The following is a 15,863-nucleotide window of genomic DNA, read 5'->3' as shown; positions in this document are numbered from 1 at the left end:
ATAATGAACTGGTACAATGATTAAGGATTGAGGGCCACTGGCCTGATCAAACCAACATGGATTGAGTACCTGGACAGAGCATGATGAGTCACGTTTCTGAGGCAGAGACTGGCAGGCGTGGTTTATGAAGTTTAGACCCAAGGGAAGAAGATGGGTAACCTGTTGCTGGAACTGATAACTCACAGAGAAGGCTGGGTTTTGGGATGAGACAGAAGCTGTTAACTGAGCAGCAGATCAAGTCTGTACCAGCAGCACGAGAATTCATGGCTGGGAGAGAAGGGACCACCTTTAATCCCACTGGACTCAAATGAAAATGTCCATCAGAGTCTGGCAACCTTGAGTTGAGGAGGGAGAAGGGGCAGAGGCAGAATTTGTTCTTTGGGGAATCAAAGACTGACAAATTCACAAAAACTTCCCTCATGAAATTTGGAATACAGCAACACCGAACCCTAAAATAAGTGCAAACAAGTCCAATAAAGTTTGATTTCCCTATAGCTACCTTTATCCTCTTTCACAATAAATATAAGAGATATTAATTATAAAGTAAAAAATTCATTGGGACTGTTTCCAGTTTTGGTCACTGTGGGGTGGTCTCTATCAGAGCACCTTCCCTACAGGCAATAATGATAAATCCCAACAACTGTGGAAGGCAACTGCAGGGTGGCCCCAAATGCGTAGACAATGGAGGGAACTGTACCCTTGAAAGAAAGGAACCGCATGAGGTAAGATGTACATTTCCATGGCTCCCCCTAGTGGCATTCCCCAGCCCGGGCTCCCCGGGGCTCTGGCAGAGGGCCACAGTCATATCGGCTTAGAGTTTAGGGCGTTCGGAGTGGGTAGAGGTTGAAGGCATGAAGGCTGAACAGGAAAGGTGTCATAGAGGGGCCTCTGAATCGGCACATAGCCCCCTGAAATCCTTGGCTACTCTCCGAAATACACATGTGAAGCGAAGATACTGGGGGCCTCTTAAAAAGCAATAGCTACCAGGCTAAAGAACTGAACACAGATTTTAAGGGAGACAGAGTTTAAAGTTCGAATCCTATCGGGTTGCAGAGGCTTGATGGACTCTTGGGTTTCCCACTGGAATCCCAGAAGGGCCACATACCAGAGGGGAGACTGTGTCCCCAAACCAGGGGTGTGCTCTAGTCCTAAGGGCATAACCGAAATGGATCTGCTTTAGCAATGTATAAAACCAAGACTCCAAGAGCTCAAGGTGATCAGCTAGTAATCAATACTCATCATGAATGAAAATACAGAATTCATAGTCTCTGCAATGCATTGTACACAATGACCAGTAGAAAAACATTTAAAATTTGCTAGACACAGCCCCCCCCCATCCCGGAAAATGTGAGTAATAGTCAAAAGAAAAAACAGTAGAAATAGACTCTGAAATGACTCAGATGTTGGAATTAGCTGACCAGTCTTTAAAAAAGAAGCTATTGAAATATACAAAGACTTGTTCATAGTGATGAGCAGGTGGGTGAAAGAAGATAAATATAAGAACCAAACAGAAATCCTAGAATTGAAAAGTGAAATATCGGAAATGAAAAATTCCTAATGGGCTCAATAACCAGTTGGAGGTGGAAGAATAAAGGGTAAGTGAAATTGGATATAGATAAAAAAAGATCCTATCTTAAGAGTAGAGAAGAAGGATTAATTGAAATAAAGCTGGACAGTCTCAGTGTCCTGCGAGACAACATCAGGTGGTCTGTCGTACGCGAACTTGGAGTCACAGGGGACGAGGAGGAGGACCGGGGACAAAAATGCAGGTGAAAAACAATGTCCCAAGTTTCCCCAAATTTTGTAAAGATATAAATTTATGGATGCAAGAAATTAAGCAAACCCCACAGCTGGATAAATACAAAGAAAACTGAACCTGTGTCCATCATTATAAAACTACTAAAAGCCAGGGAAAGGGAGAAGCTTGAGAGCAGACGCAAAACACCACAGACCGGGGGACAAGAGCCCAGTGAGAACGGACTGCCAGCGCAGAACAGTGGCGGTCCTGGGACGAAGGGACCGCGTTTAGTGCCCCTAAAGGGAAAAGCAGTCAACTCAACATTCTATATCCAGTGAACAACACTCTTGTTTTTGAACAAGAGTTCAAATATTTCATGTGAAATATTCCTTTCACATGAAAAACGCAGGCAAGAGAAAGACATGTTCAGCTAAATGAAGGCTGAGGAGACCTGTCCTTCACAAAAGCCAAAGGTGGTTTTTCAAGATAAAGGGAAATGGCACCACATGGAAAAACTGGGATGTTAAAAAGAGGCTGAAATGTGGCTAACTATAAGAAACAGTATTTTTTCTGTTTTGTTGTTAGAGGCAAGTGACTGCTTCAAGGAAAAAGTATAGCATTACGTTGTGAGGTTTATAATGTATGAAAATGGAAAACATGTGATGAGAACAGCAGAAATTATGAGGGTAGGTGAATGTAATTATACTACTTGATGTTCTAACATAAAAAAAATACTTTGAGTACCTCAGGTGTGCAGGTGTCCCAGGTGCGCAGGTGTCCCAGGTGCGCACTTAGTCTGAGTGATGGGGACCAGCTGTGGAGGGAGGAGGAGAGAGGGGGAGGGAGCCAAGGGGTCCGGAAGCCCCCACAGCAGATGTTCTGCTTGGGATCAGAGTGGTGCTTAGGGTAGACCTTTGGGGTCACTAAGATGAAAGGGGCTCAGGGTAGGAGCCACGTGGCCACCAGGAGAAGCTAAAGGTCCTGAACTTTCAGAGCTGAGGGGAAACTTTGGAATGAGAATCTCCTCCCCATCTTGACTAAGATGCAAGAAGAATCTCTTGCATCTTCCAGATGAAGAGACTGGGGTGGGAATGGTGACCCGGCTCTATGTGAAGAACTAGCTAGTGTATTCGGGACTGGAGCCCACGCCTTGCCTTCGGGTCCTGAACTCTGCTCTCACACCTACTTCCCCGAGTTTTTCTGGGGCGGCCTGGGGTGTGTGGGGGAGAGGGGAAGTGCGTGGGCCACTGCGGAGGTGCTTTAGGATCACCCCTGAATCCTCAGAGGAGAGACTGCAGGACTCGTGATCTACTGCCCCGGAGAGCAAATGACGTGCTGGCATTCAGGGAGGAAAGCATCCCTCAGGGCCCCAGTGCAACTAAGAAGCCAGCAGGGAGCCCTTATCTTGTTTCCCTCCTCAGGACCCGTGTGGAACAGGAAATTAAACTTCTCCCCGGCACCTTATCACTAATAGGATGAGTCGAATCAGCAGGGTGTGGGGTGTGTGGGAGGGGGGTGCACCCAGCATGGCGGGGAAGATGCTGTTACCGTGGCTGTGGCTCATCCGGCTGCCGCCACCCCTTTGGTCTGCAGAGAAGCTTTGTTGGTCAGTAGGTCAGGAGGGGAGAATCGTCCGTGGTCACTTTTCTCTGAGATAGGCCCTTCCCAGCATGCTCCACTGCCTGGAGGGGAGAGGGGATCAGGCCCCCACTTATAATCTTCGGTTTCAACTAGCTGGGGAAGGTCGTACGGTCAGAGCCACTCAGAGGCCCCTCACCAAGGCTTTCCCCTCCTTACTTCTACGTGCTTCTCCCATCACATGTAACGCTGATATGAAATACAGAAATTTTTACTGTAAATACATTGAAAGGATAGTTATAATTTCACTTTTGATATCACTTGGTCACAGGTAACTAATTTCACTTAGCGCTGGCCAGGCTTTCTCAGATGCCCTTGGGAATGCTCACATGTTCTTGCCAGGTGACAGAACCTAACCTACACATTGTTTTCAAATGTAAGGAAACGTTTTACACATTTCTAAATTTAGCCATTAATGAAGCCAACCTCCACATTCTGTTTCAGAAACTTTCAAAATTTTATTTACTTTGGTTTTGCAGTTTTCATATTTGGAACCAATAATTCCTTTTTGTGCCTGGAGTGTTTCCCTGGGCACGAGGCCCTCTCTCTCTGTCACACCAATGGACACAATGACCTGTGGAGGGGAGCAGCCTGGACACCTGTGGCTCCATCTCAGTCCCGCCACTCGTGAGCCGTGTCCCCCTGGGCCAGGGTCCAGCCCCTTCTGAGCCTCCGTGGGATGGGGAGGAGCGAGAGGAAGCAAGCTGGATGGCAAATGTGGACAATCCAGGTGAGTCTAAATCTTCCACAGCCCAGGAGTGGTGGCCGGGTTCCCTCTCCTGACAGGTGACAGGTCACTCAGGTGGGAACCCAAGGCCAGAGCTGAGAAACTGGTGCCTTCTCTGTGCTGGGACTCGGACATGGGCTCTGTGAGTGGGCTCTGGCCGCGGTCCACTCCCTGCCTGTGAGTGACGCTGGCGGGCAGTCCAGGTCACAGTGCAACTTTGCCCGCCTCCAGCCTGGCTTTGGTGTCTGTGCCCCGGGAAGTGACTGCCCCCCACGCCTCCGTGCTGGGATGGCGCCCGTGGGAGGGTGGCAGCTGCCGAGTGCCCCCAGGGCTGCAGCTCCCGAGGGTTAAGGGTGGGAACGTTCTCCAGGGCTGTCAGAGCCAGAGCTGCCTTCGGACCCTTCCAGGTTTCTCCGGGTTTGCTGGACGTAGCCCCACTCCTTAGCCTCGTCACAGCCCCCGGGAACCTCCACCACCCAGTCCCTCCCCAGATACTCTGTGCTCAGCTAGGCAGAACTTCTCAGCGATTCTGTAACGTCTACTCTCCTGTTCCCATGCTTGTGTTTATACCAGTGCCCCTGCTTTCTTCTCCTGGGACTGGACTTTTGAACGCACCCCCTCCTCCAGGAAGCCTCCCTCCCCTCTTTGCCCCAAGTCCCCATGCTCAGCCCTCGGTCCCAGGCCTTACCTCCTGTTCAGCCCTGTCTTATCTCCCCTGAAGGGGGTCTTTAGAAACCTTCTGGGTCCCGGACAGCGGAGCGTATTGCTGTTCATCAGAACTAATTTTCCTCTTCTTCTAGGACACACAGCTGGACTACACTTCCCAACTTCCTTTGAGATTGGCTTGACCTTACAATGAATAGTTTAAACCACTGGAGTGTGAACAGAAGTTACGTGTGCACTTTCTGGACTGAGACTTCCTTTCTTTTCTTGAAAAAAAAATCAGTGTTATCGAGGTATAATTTAAATACAGTGAAATGCACTCTTTAAAAGTGTACAGTTTGATGTATGTCCCTACAACCAGATTGATACATGTCACCACCACAGTCAAATTACAGGGCATTTCCAGGGTCCCAAAGGGTTTTCTCATGATCCTTTGCAAGAAGTCCCTCCCACCCCCAGGCAACCACTGATCTGCTTTATGTTGCCATTGACTGGTTTTGCATATTCTAAGATCGTGTACATGGAATCCTAAAACTTGAACTCATCTGGGCTGGCTACTTTGCTTAATATAATACTCTGAACTCCATGCACGTTGCTGTGTGTATCAGTAGTTTGTTCCTTTTATGCCCAGTAGGGCTCCATTGCATGAATATGCCACACTTTACCCATTCACCACTGGTGAACATCGGTTTGTCTGTCGTTTAGGCTGTTAGAGATAAGGCTGAAATGTGCATTTGAGTCCAGTCTCTATGTGAACATGTATTTTTTATTTTTTTGATTACATGCCTAGTAGTGGGTTTTCTGAGTCACATGAGTGCGTGTTTACAAGAAACTGCCGAATTGCTTTCCGCAGAGGCTGTATCATTCTACACAATGTATGAACATGTCTTATTCAACGTTCTCACTAACACTTGATCCTCTCAGTTGATTTAATTTTAAACATTTGGGTGAGTGTGTCCTGGTATCTCGCTGTACTTTGACTAAGTATTTCCTTAACAACTAATGATATCAAGCATCTTTGATGTATTTCTTGGTCATTTGTAGTTTCTTTTCTGAATGTTTTAAAAACTTTTGCCCATTTAGAAAGTATTTTTGTCATCTTATTGAGTTTTAAGAGTTCTTTTTATGTTCTGGATGCCAGTCCTCTATCAGAGGTATGGATTACAAACATGATCTCTTGTGGCTTGTCTTTTCATTTTGTTTATGGTGCCTTTTGAAGGGGAGACATTTTTTCACTTTGATGCAGTCCGATGAATTGGCTTGTCAATTTTTTCTTTGGTGGTTTGTTCTTTTTGTGTCCTAAGAAATCTTTGTCTGTTCCAAGGTCTCTGGGCCAAAAACTTAAAACACACAAAAAAGGATGTGTCTTTCCTGCATCCTTCTTCCTCTTCCCCGGGCTGGAAGCAGGTGACAGCAGGCCCGAGGGGCTAGAGAAGCCATAAGGTGACAGGCTCTGGGATCTAGCCACTGCTCGAAGCAGCCACCAGCCTGACCTCCCACCTCACACCGGGAGCAGGAGGCGGAAATGAACCCCTACCGTGTTCCTGCATTAACACTGTGAAGCTCAGCCTGTGGAGCTTCTGTTTTCCCAGCTGCGCGGACACTGTGCTTTGCCCCCCGGGCACCCCTGGGAGGGGACTGCCAACACTCACAGGGCAGCCGCCACTCAGCGCTCCTCTTCGTTCCCAAACTCCCACAGTCACCTTCTGCAAACAGGCCGGCAATGAACTCAGAGGAAGGTATGCATCCATTTTCATCGAAGTATTAAGATGTGGTATCTAAATAGCATTGAGCTGAGTGAGGCTGGGAGAAGTGAGAGGCTGGGCTGCCTTCCTCCCTGGTCCACCCGCGGGACAGAGGCCCGGGCTTTCAGCCAACCCATCACTCCCCCCCTCGCTGCCATCGGTCCTTCCTGCGGCCGCCCGCTGGCCTTCATCTCTGGGGGCTGACTTCCAGCTCTGCCTTTGGTGCCATTGCCAAGCTTTTTCCGTGGGACTCCTCTTACCGTGCCAACTGCCCAGGCAGTTTGTTACTGAGCTGCGCGTTCTTATCAGGTCCACCTCAATCTCTTTGATGATGTCCTTTGTTTATTTGAAGTTATTTTTATTAAATGTAGGGTAGAAACAAAATACCATTTATAAATTATATGAGGAGGACCCCCCCACCTGGAATTTATTTATAAAAATTATGGGTTTATTCTCACATGTTTAAACTTGAGGCACCTTCCAAGTACATTGACCTATTGAGACTTTTTTTCCACTGCTCAAAATACTTTTTAAAAGTGTCAGTTTTGATGGCTTTTAGTGTTTTCTGCCTTTTTGTTTGTTTGTTTCACCTCTTCCACGTCAGCAAAACATTTCCCTTTGAGGACTTTTTTTCATCCAGGAAACAAAAAAAAGTTGCTCCTGGTGAGATTGGTTGAATAGGGAGCGTGGGGCCCAGGGATCAGGCTGTTGTGGTCAAAACTGCTGGACACTCGGCTCGGCGCTGGCACGGTGGGCTCTCGAGGGCTGACACCTGATACAGGGAGACCGCCGCAGTGGCTCTGAGGTTCTCTGCGGGCCCTTATCACTTCCCTCTCCCTCCCTCCCCCTCGGAGGTAATTCACTCTCATGAATTTTATGTTTATTGTTTTCTAGCTTTTTAAACGATTTTACCACATGATTGTGTCTTTAAATGGTAATATATGGCTGATGTTTCCATTAGCAATGTATGCAGTTAATGAGGAATAATTTACATGTCATTAGAATTCACCCATTGTGATTGGTATAGTTCAACAATTTTTTGAACTGTATGCAATTGCGTAAACCATCATCACACGCAGTTTTAAAACATTCCGTTGGCTGTCATTTAGAAAATCATGCTAGTGAGTATGAAACTCATCTCCTTATGTTTTTAATTTGCGTTTCCTGATAAATATCCATACTGAGCATTTTTCAAGTCTGAGCGACCATTCATCTACTTCCTTTGGGAAACCTTCTTTTTAAGACATTTGCCCATTTTTAGAGTCGTGTTGCTTGTCTTTCTGTGGTTGATGCTAATACACATGGATTCCTCATGTGCCCTGTGGGTCCTTCTCAGATATATATGTGTGCATTGCAGATATTTTCATCTGCCTGCAGCCTTATTAATTTGGTTAATATTGTATTTGGATGAGCAGAACATTTAATTTTGGTTAATTCCATTAGTTAATTTTTTCTTTTATGAGTATTGTTTCTATGTCTTTAGAAATCTTTGTGAGTAGGAAAAACTTACTGTTCCTCCTTCGGTTCCTCCCTGTCTTTTTACTCGCACAGAACACTAAGGTCACCGAATGTGTGCGGGGGGTCTCCTGCACCAAACAATTCTCTGCAACACCTGGGGGTCCTTACAACTTCACCCCACTCGGACTCTATCTACTTGGAGATCGAACCGGGTCCCACGAGTGAAGGGCTCAGTCCTCCAAGCCTGCCGTCCCCTGCTTCAGACACCAGTCGAATGTCGAGGTTGTATCTGTGCTTCTGACAACTGCTATACATTGGAAGTTCCTATGACCCCCTCCTTGGGTTTGATTAATTTGCCAGTGTGGGCTCACAGAACTCAGGAAAAGAGTTTGCTTACGTTATCAGTTTATTATAAAAGGATATATATATATAACTCAGTAACCACCACACAGAAGAGATACATAGGGCAGTGTGTATGAGAAGGGGCTTGGAGTTTCCACGTGCTCTCTGGGCCCACCACCCTCCCAGCGCCGCCACCTGTCACCAACCCAGGAAGCTTCCGGACACTGGTGTTTTAGGGACTTTTATAGAGGCTTTGTTAAGTAGGCCTGATGGATCATTAACTCAATTTCCAGTTCCTCTCCAGAGACTGGGGAGGTGGGGCTGGAAGTTCCAAGCTTCTGATCTGTCTTTGCCTTTCTGGTGACCATCTCTATTCCAGGAGCCCGCCAAGGGTCGCCTCATCAGAGCAAAAGGCATTCTTGTTGCCCAGGAAATTCCAAGAGATTTTAGAACCAACGTGCCTGTTCCTCCCAAAGCTCCCCCTGGATTGGGACTGTGATCTGTGGATCAGCTTGTGGAGAGCCGATGTGTTGCTATCGAGTTGTCCAACCCGTGAGCGAGCCACATCTTTCCATCTATTTAGACCTTCTTTATTTCATGTCAGCGGTGGTTTTCAGTGTTCAGCGTGGGGTTTTGCTCCTTGAGTATTAGATTTCTCCCAGGTGTTTGCTTTCATTAATTCTATGGCAAGTGGCACTTCTAAAAGTCTTCTCCTTTCCAATCTTCCCAGTTTTTTTCTTGCAAGTATATAGAACAGTAATTGTTATATAGTGACATTGAGTGCTGCGAAATTGATAAACTCAATGATTCTAGTGTTTTTGGTAAATTCCGTAGGGCAGCCTAACTGTGTATGCACATTCTTTGTGAATAATAATAGTTTTGCTTTTTAATTTTGAACATGTATGATTTTTATTTATTTTCCTTTTCCTACTATAGTGTCTAAGGTTTCTAGGAGAGTGTTGAAGATAACTAATAACTTTGCTATTGACTTTATAGGAAAAACACTCAATTTTCTGCTGTTAGGTAGGGTGTTGCTAGCTTTGGATGCTTAATACCTGCCTTTCTGAGATTAAGAAAATTCTTTCATTGTTTCTTTAAAAAAAAAACCATAGTGGGTACTGAATTTTGTCTAATGCTTGATCCGAATCACATCTCATATGAATTTTTCTCTTTATATAATCAGTGTTGTTGAGTCTCATTTTACTTATTTATTCTGTGAATTTTGTGAATTTCATTGATTTTTCCCTAGCATTTCCTAAATGTTAAATTTACTTGCATTTATGTGATAAAGAACGCTTCCTCATGATGGTTTACCCTTTTATGTACCACTAGGTTTAATTTGCTAATAGTTTGATAAAGGTCTTTTATCTCTCTAATTGTAAGGAATATATGTCTGTACTTAACTTTTCTTATAATACTCTTGCTAGTTTTTGATGTCAGGGTTATTCTGACTTTATTACAGTAGTTGAAAAATATTCCCTTTTCCTTGATTTTTGTGAAAGAGTTTGCTTAATATTGGTTTTCTTTCTTCCTTAAAAATTTGACAAAATTCATTGGGAAATCCATTTGGTCTTGGAGTTTCTTTGTGGGACAGCTTTTGATTATGAATAAAAAAGCATTCAACATATACAAGGTTGTTTAGATCTATGCTTTCATATTATGTTAGTTTTGGTGAGTTACCTGTTTCAAGAATTCGTCTATTTCAACCAAGTTGTCAATTTATTGGCATCAGGTTGTTCATAGTATTCCTTATTGCTATTTGTGTAGACATCGAATCTCAGGTAACATTTCCTTGTTACTTCCTAGTGTCAGTGACGTGTGTTTTCTCTCCTTGTTTCGGTAGGCCTCCTCCGGGAGGCCGTCCATCTTACTCGTCTTCCCTGAGAAACAACCTCACCTCGGCCGGTTCTACTGCTGTTTGTCCGGTTTTCATATCCTTGATTTTCTCTCTTCTCCCTATTTCCCCCTCTCTGGAGTTTCATTGGCTCTTCCTTTTTGCATCTATAGGTAGAAGCTTAGATAATCAATTCTGTGATTTTTAAGCCAATATAGGCATTTAAAGGTCTAATTTTTTTCTAACCTCTGCTTTATCTGTAGCCTACATATTTTGATGAGTTTTGCTTTCATTGTCATTCAGTTGGAAACATTTTACAGTTTCCCTTTTTATTTCTATACGATCTCTGCGGGTTATTTAAAAGGGTTCTTATTGAAAGGGTCCTGATATTTGGTGAATTTTTAAGATGGCTCTCTGTTATTATATTTTAATTTAATTCATCATATCAGAGAATAAGATTGTATTGGCTTTTATCTTCAAATGTTTTTTGAGACACGCTTCCTGGCCAAGTACAGGGCCTGTCTCGATGGACAGTCCTTGTCCACCTGAAAAGAGTGTGCGTTCTGCGGTCGGATGGAGTGATCGCCAAATGCCGATTAGGTCAAGCTGGTGGACAGTGCTGCCCAAATCTTCTGTATTCCTACAGGTATGATGAGTGTGAGGATGGATGGGGAGAACATCCTCTATTTCTGGGGGGGCGGTTAGCTGATGAAAATTAATTTTTAGGAAACTAAATTTTGAAATAACACTTACTGAAGGGTTCAGAGTTTATCTAAACCAGCAGGTGAACAGACTGAGTCTTGACTATCGTTGATAGGTTTGTTTAATTCAAGCAATTCCATGGACCTATCATGTGTCTATTCTGTCTCTGGGGAGCTCAAAAAGAGAGGGTAAGTTTTCATCAGCAGACAGTGTACTGCTCATGACCAAGCATCCCTAGTGCCATCTTTCTTTAGAACTGAGCATGCTCAGTGAGACAGGATTCACTGTGGTGCCTTAGATGAGAGTCTTAATTGCCTTGGCACCGAGCATGCTCAGTGGGCAATTCACCTAGAGACTGAGCATACACGTTCTTTTTAACTGCTCAGCTTCAATGCTTAACGCTCCTGTAGGAGACAAGGAATTGTTAAACCACAATGTGGCAGACTTTAGAGTTATCAAAACCAAACATCCATAGTTCAGATGGGGAACCTGGAGCCCAGAGAACAGTAGGGGACGGTCAAGGCCACACAGTTAAGTCCATGTGGGTGCAGGAATAAGAATCAGGTCTCTGGTCTCCTCTGCATGGCTTGGCCTTGTACAGTGTTTCAGCCATGGGTGGGGATCTAACCCTATTCACTATGGTGGGTGCTCAAAAAGGAGAATCAAGGTGAAGACTTTCCTCTGGCTTCCCCTCTGGAAAATGTCTTTCTTTTCAAGATGGCTGTTTGAGAGAAGAATGGCTGTGGCCAACCTTGCTGTGTCTTGGTGGAGTTTGCACCTTGATGAATTGTTTCTGCTCAGGGTTGATTTAATCAGGGCTGAGGTCATGTTTTTTGAGTGGAAGAAGCACAGGGGATTCCCAGGTGGAGTGGCAGAATGGCCTCCAGTGACTTGGAAGCACGAGAAGAGAAGGAAATACTTTAGAAGGGATGGGTAGTTGTTTGTGTACAGCAGTCATACTGCATTTGTTGCCAATGTTGGCAAACTGTTATGTATTGCTGGGTGAGCCTGTGTGCGTGCGAGTTTCAGGTACAACATTTGGCCTGTCTCCCAATCTGTCAGAAAGTCGTGTTGCCACGAGGGCCTGATGGTTTGTTTTTTCTGCTTAAGCAAAATGTAAATTATCTGGCCCATTAATATCCAGGCACTTTAATCTGTTATTAGAGGAGAAAAGTAAAAATCCCGCTCCAAGATGAATGTTTGCTTTTAAGGTGACAAATAATGCGCAGCCCCCAGCACATTCATCACTCTGCCAGTGGCCTCCGCCGGGAAAGCAGCAGGGACGCAGACTGGGGCTGTGGGCCCGCTGCTCAGTGCCTCACCTGGGCCACCGTTTCATCATTTCCCTGCCTCCAGAGCCTCCACTAGCTCCCTACTGCCTTTGTCATAAAAGCCAAACTTGCAGCTCTCTCACCCTACCTGTCTTCCAGAACATCTACTGTGTGTCCCTCCCTGCACCGTGGGGGAGGCCGGAGAAGGAGGGAGGTTGGGTTCTGCCCTCAGAGAATTCGCTGTGCGTCAGGACAGAGAAGAATCGGTGCCCACCATGAGAGAGTGAGGACTTGGGTGTTAGACAGACAGGGCAGCCTGTAAGGACTGCCAGGGCCAGGAAATGGAGAAGTTAGCCTGCCAGGCTGGGTGGTCAGGGAATGCTTCCTGGAGGAGGTGGGCTACAGTCGGGTCTTGGGGAATGAGAAATCTGTGGCTAATCAGTCATAAGTACTGATTATTGAGCACTTACTCTGTGCCAAGCATTGTGCTGGGAGCATTTTGTATATTATTGCTACTCCCTCTCACAGCCTTGTGAAGTCGGCATTTTTATTGCCTCTTTGTGGATGAGAAAACTGAGTTTCCGAGAGGGGAAGGTGCCCGTTTGTGTCGCACCCTGAGGGTGGAGCCGGACCAGCACTCGGCACTGAGAGACTCTGGAGGCTGAGTCTGACCCAGCGCTGTCTCACCACTACCAAGGAGGAAGAAGAGCCCGAGGAGCAGAGAACCTGCAGGGGTGTGGAGTAGAGTGTGGGGAGGGCCTATGTGGGCGGAGACTGGCAGCAAGAAACCTGTAAGGGTTGGAGTTGGGGCCCGGTGGGATGTAGGGCCACATGGCGGGACCTGGAGCCAAGGAACCCAGGCTGGTCTCCCACCGGACCTTGCGTTACCAGGCAGCCCCCCACCCCTGGGTGTCCGGGCTTTGTCCTTCCACTCTGGGGAAGAGCATGTCTTCTGGCCTTGTCTCCACAGCCAGAAGCTGCAGCAGCCCCAAGGCTCATTGCCCCACGGACACCCGCCCACCATGTCCTCCTGGACAATCCGGGTGAGAGGCAGGCCTGGCTGGGACAGTGCTCTGCTCCCAGATGCAGCAGTGCCCCTTCCCACGGCACAGCGTCCAGCTGCCCAGGCCCTGCCTGCCCACGTCCTCCTGCTTCCTGCTTCCTCTTTCGGCAGTCTGCTACCCCACTTTCTGAGAGCTTCTATTCGTTCCTTAAGGCTCACCCCAGATGCGTTTCCTTGGGGAAGTTCTTCCTACGGGTATAAGGAACCACTCTGCGATGACCAGGGGCCTCCATCCTTCCCAGCTGCCCGGGAGCCTAGTCCCTTCCTCCAAATGTGGTGGTTGCCCTCATGGCTCCTGAACCCAGAGGGAGTGGTGGAGACTGAGCAGGTCTGGTCCACGTGGGGGGCCGCAGGACACCGTGGTGATGGTAGACCCAGAGCTATGGCCAGTCCTGCTGGCAGCATTCTATTCAACCATCTAACAGGTATTTGCGGAGTTCCCATTTGTGTCAGACTCCAGGCATTGGGACACAGAGACAAGAGACAGATGTGTCCTGCCTTCACGGAGATCACAGTCCAGCAGAGGGACAGACCTGCAGCCGAGAACGGCTCCCCTTCTCAGGGGAGTGGGCTGAGCTGTGTGTGAACTGGGAATAGAGACAGGACTGTTGGGGATAGGTGTGGGCCAACCCAGGGCCTGTCTCTGAGCCTCGTGATGCCTCAACCCAGTGACAGAGGCTCCTGGAGCCTGGTGGAGGGCCGAGCTGGAAAGTTACAGCTGGTTCTGCCTCAGCCCGGGTCTGGAGAGTCCATTCCTTGCCTGTCCTGTTTGAGTTCAGCTGCACTGTTTGTGTGGGAGGAGTTGGTCCTGCCCGAGGCTGGTGTGCCCCTCTGCTGCAGGATGCTGTCTCCCCTGCTCTCAGAGGCCCCCTGGTTGTGGGTCTCCAGGAAGCCCCAACATGAACAAGCAGGAGCCATCTCAGAGCCACGGCCTGGGAGTCAGTGTTAGGGCGCTTCTGCACTGAGAGGCAGACGCTGCTCATTAAGGGCAGACCTGCAGGTTGCATGTTTGTGATTTCCCAGGGAGTTCACTACACTCCGCTAAGACCTAAATGAACCTCCCTGTGCCTCTGGTGGGGTGAAGTCCAGCAGGTAAGGAACACACCACGAGAACAGTGGGAGGGACCAACAGCAAAGCCACATGTTGGGACAGAAAATGTCTCTTCTCACTCCTTCCAGTGACGAGACCTTGGCTTCTGAGACCAGGAAGGGTGGTTTCTCTGTGGGGATAACCTTTCAGGGAACTCTGAGCAGGTAGAGGGGATCCTAAGGGGCCTTCTATCCGGGCTTGTGGAAGGACTTTGTTAGCGAGGAGGCACGAACGACCTATGCAGCTTGAAGGTCAAGAACCACTCACATAGCTGCACGGAAGTTCTAAGGATAAAAAGAAAGCAGACGTGACAACTAGACTAATGGCTACTGGACTGAATATTAGAAACATTGTTTGGAATGTTTTTAATTTCACTGTATTATATTATTGGCACCATAGAAATGCCTTCCTTCTATTGATGCAGCTCTCCTGCCCGGTATCATAGATGCCCCTTGCCTCTGTCTCCAAGTCGGAACGCTATCAGGCCTTCTGTGTGAATCAGGCGCCCCAGGTTGCGGTTCTCACTGATCTCAGTAAAGGCTTGTCTGCCTCTCACTTTGAAAGGCCTTTCATTTTTGGGTTAGTACTACCAATAATATGAAGGAAGGTATAAGATATTTTGAGAAGTACTAAAAAAGGATATAAAATCGTGTAAGCAAGCTGAACTTACAAATGCAAACTACTGAGGAAAGGACAAAGAAACTATGGAAATGTTGCCAGGGGCTTCTGGGTGGCGACATGATGGGTGACTTCTTTAAATGCTTCTGAAACCTCAAAATTTGCTATGACAAATGCGAACTGGGGGAAATTTACAAATCCCTAAGACTATATTGAAAGTATTTTTATTAGTAGGTTTTAAATATTTAAATTATATATGATTACTGTATAATACATTTTCTACTCCCTTTGTAGGTATCATGTTATAAGCACTTCAAAAGGCCACTGTGAACTCTTTGTCAATATAAACTTTTCTGGTATTTAAAAGTATTTAAATACAATTGTGTTTATGATGGGACCCCTACTACATCTCCAGCCACATCCCACATGTTGCCTTTGCCCCTGCGCACCCACGATCCCGCCCTTGGCATTTCCAGAGTTCACGTTGGCTCATCTCAGTCACTCCAGATAGAGTCTCCCCCAGCTACGCGAGTGGTTCTGGACCTTCAAGCTACATAGGTCATTTGTGCCTCCTCGCTAACAAAGCCCTTCCACAAGCCCGGATAGAAGGCCCCTTAGGATCCCCTCTACCTGCTCAGAGTTCCCTGAAAGGTTATCCCCACAGAGAAACCACCCTTCCTGGTCTCAGAAGCCAAGGTCTCGTCACTGGAAGGAGTGAGAAGAGACATTTTCTGTCCCAACATGTGGCTTTGCTGTTGGTCCCTCCCACTGTTCTCGTGGCGTGTTCCTTACCTGCTGGACTTCGCCCCACCAGAGGCACAGGGAGGTTCATTTAGGTCTTAGCGGAGTGTAAAGTGAACTCCCTGGGAAATCACAAACACATGCAACCTGCAGGTCTGCCCTTAATGAGCAGCGTCTGCCTCTCAGTGCAGAAGCGCCCTAACACTGACTCCCAGGCCGTGGCTCTGAGATGG

Source organism: Artibeus jamaicensis, unplaced genomic scaffold (assembly GCF_021234435.1).
Source record: "Artibeus jamaicensis isolate MK-2021 breed Jamaican fruit bat unplaced genomic scaffold, CSHL_Jam_final contig_777, whole genome shotgun sequence".
Lineage (NCBI taxonomy): Eukaryota > Metazoa > Chordata > Mammalia > Chiroptera > Phyllostomidae > Artibeus > Artibeus jamaicensis.
The sequence above is the reverse complement of the archived record's forward strand: the minus strand, read 5'-3'. Positions refer to the sequence as shown.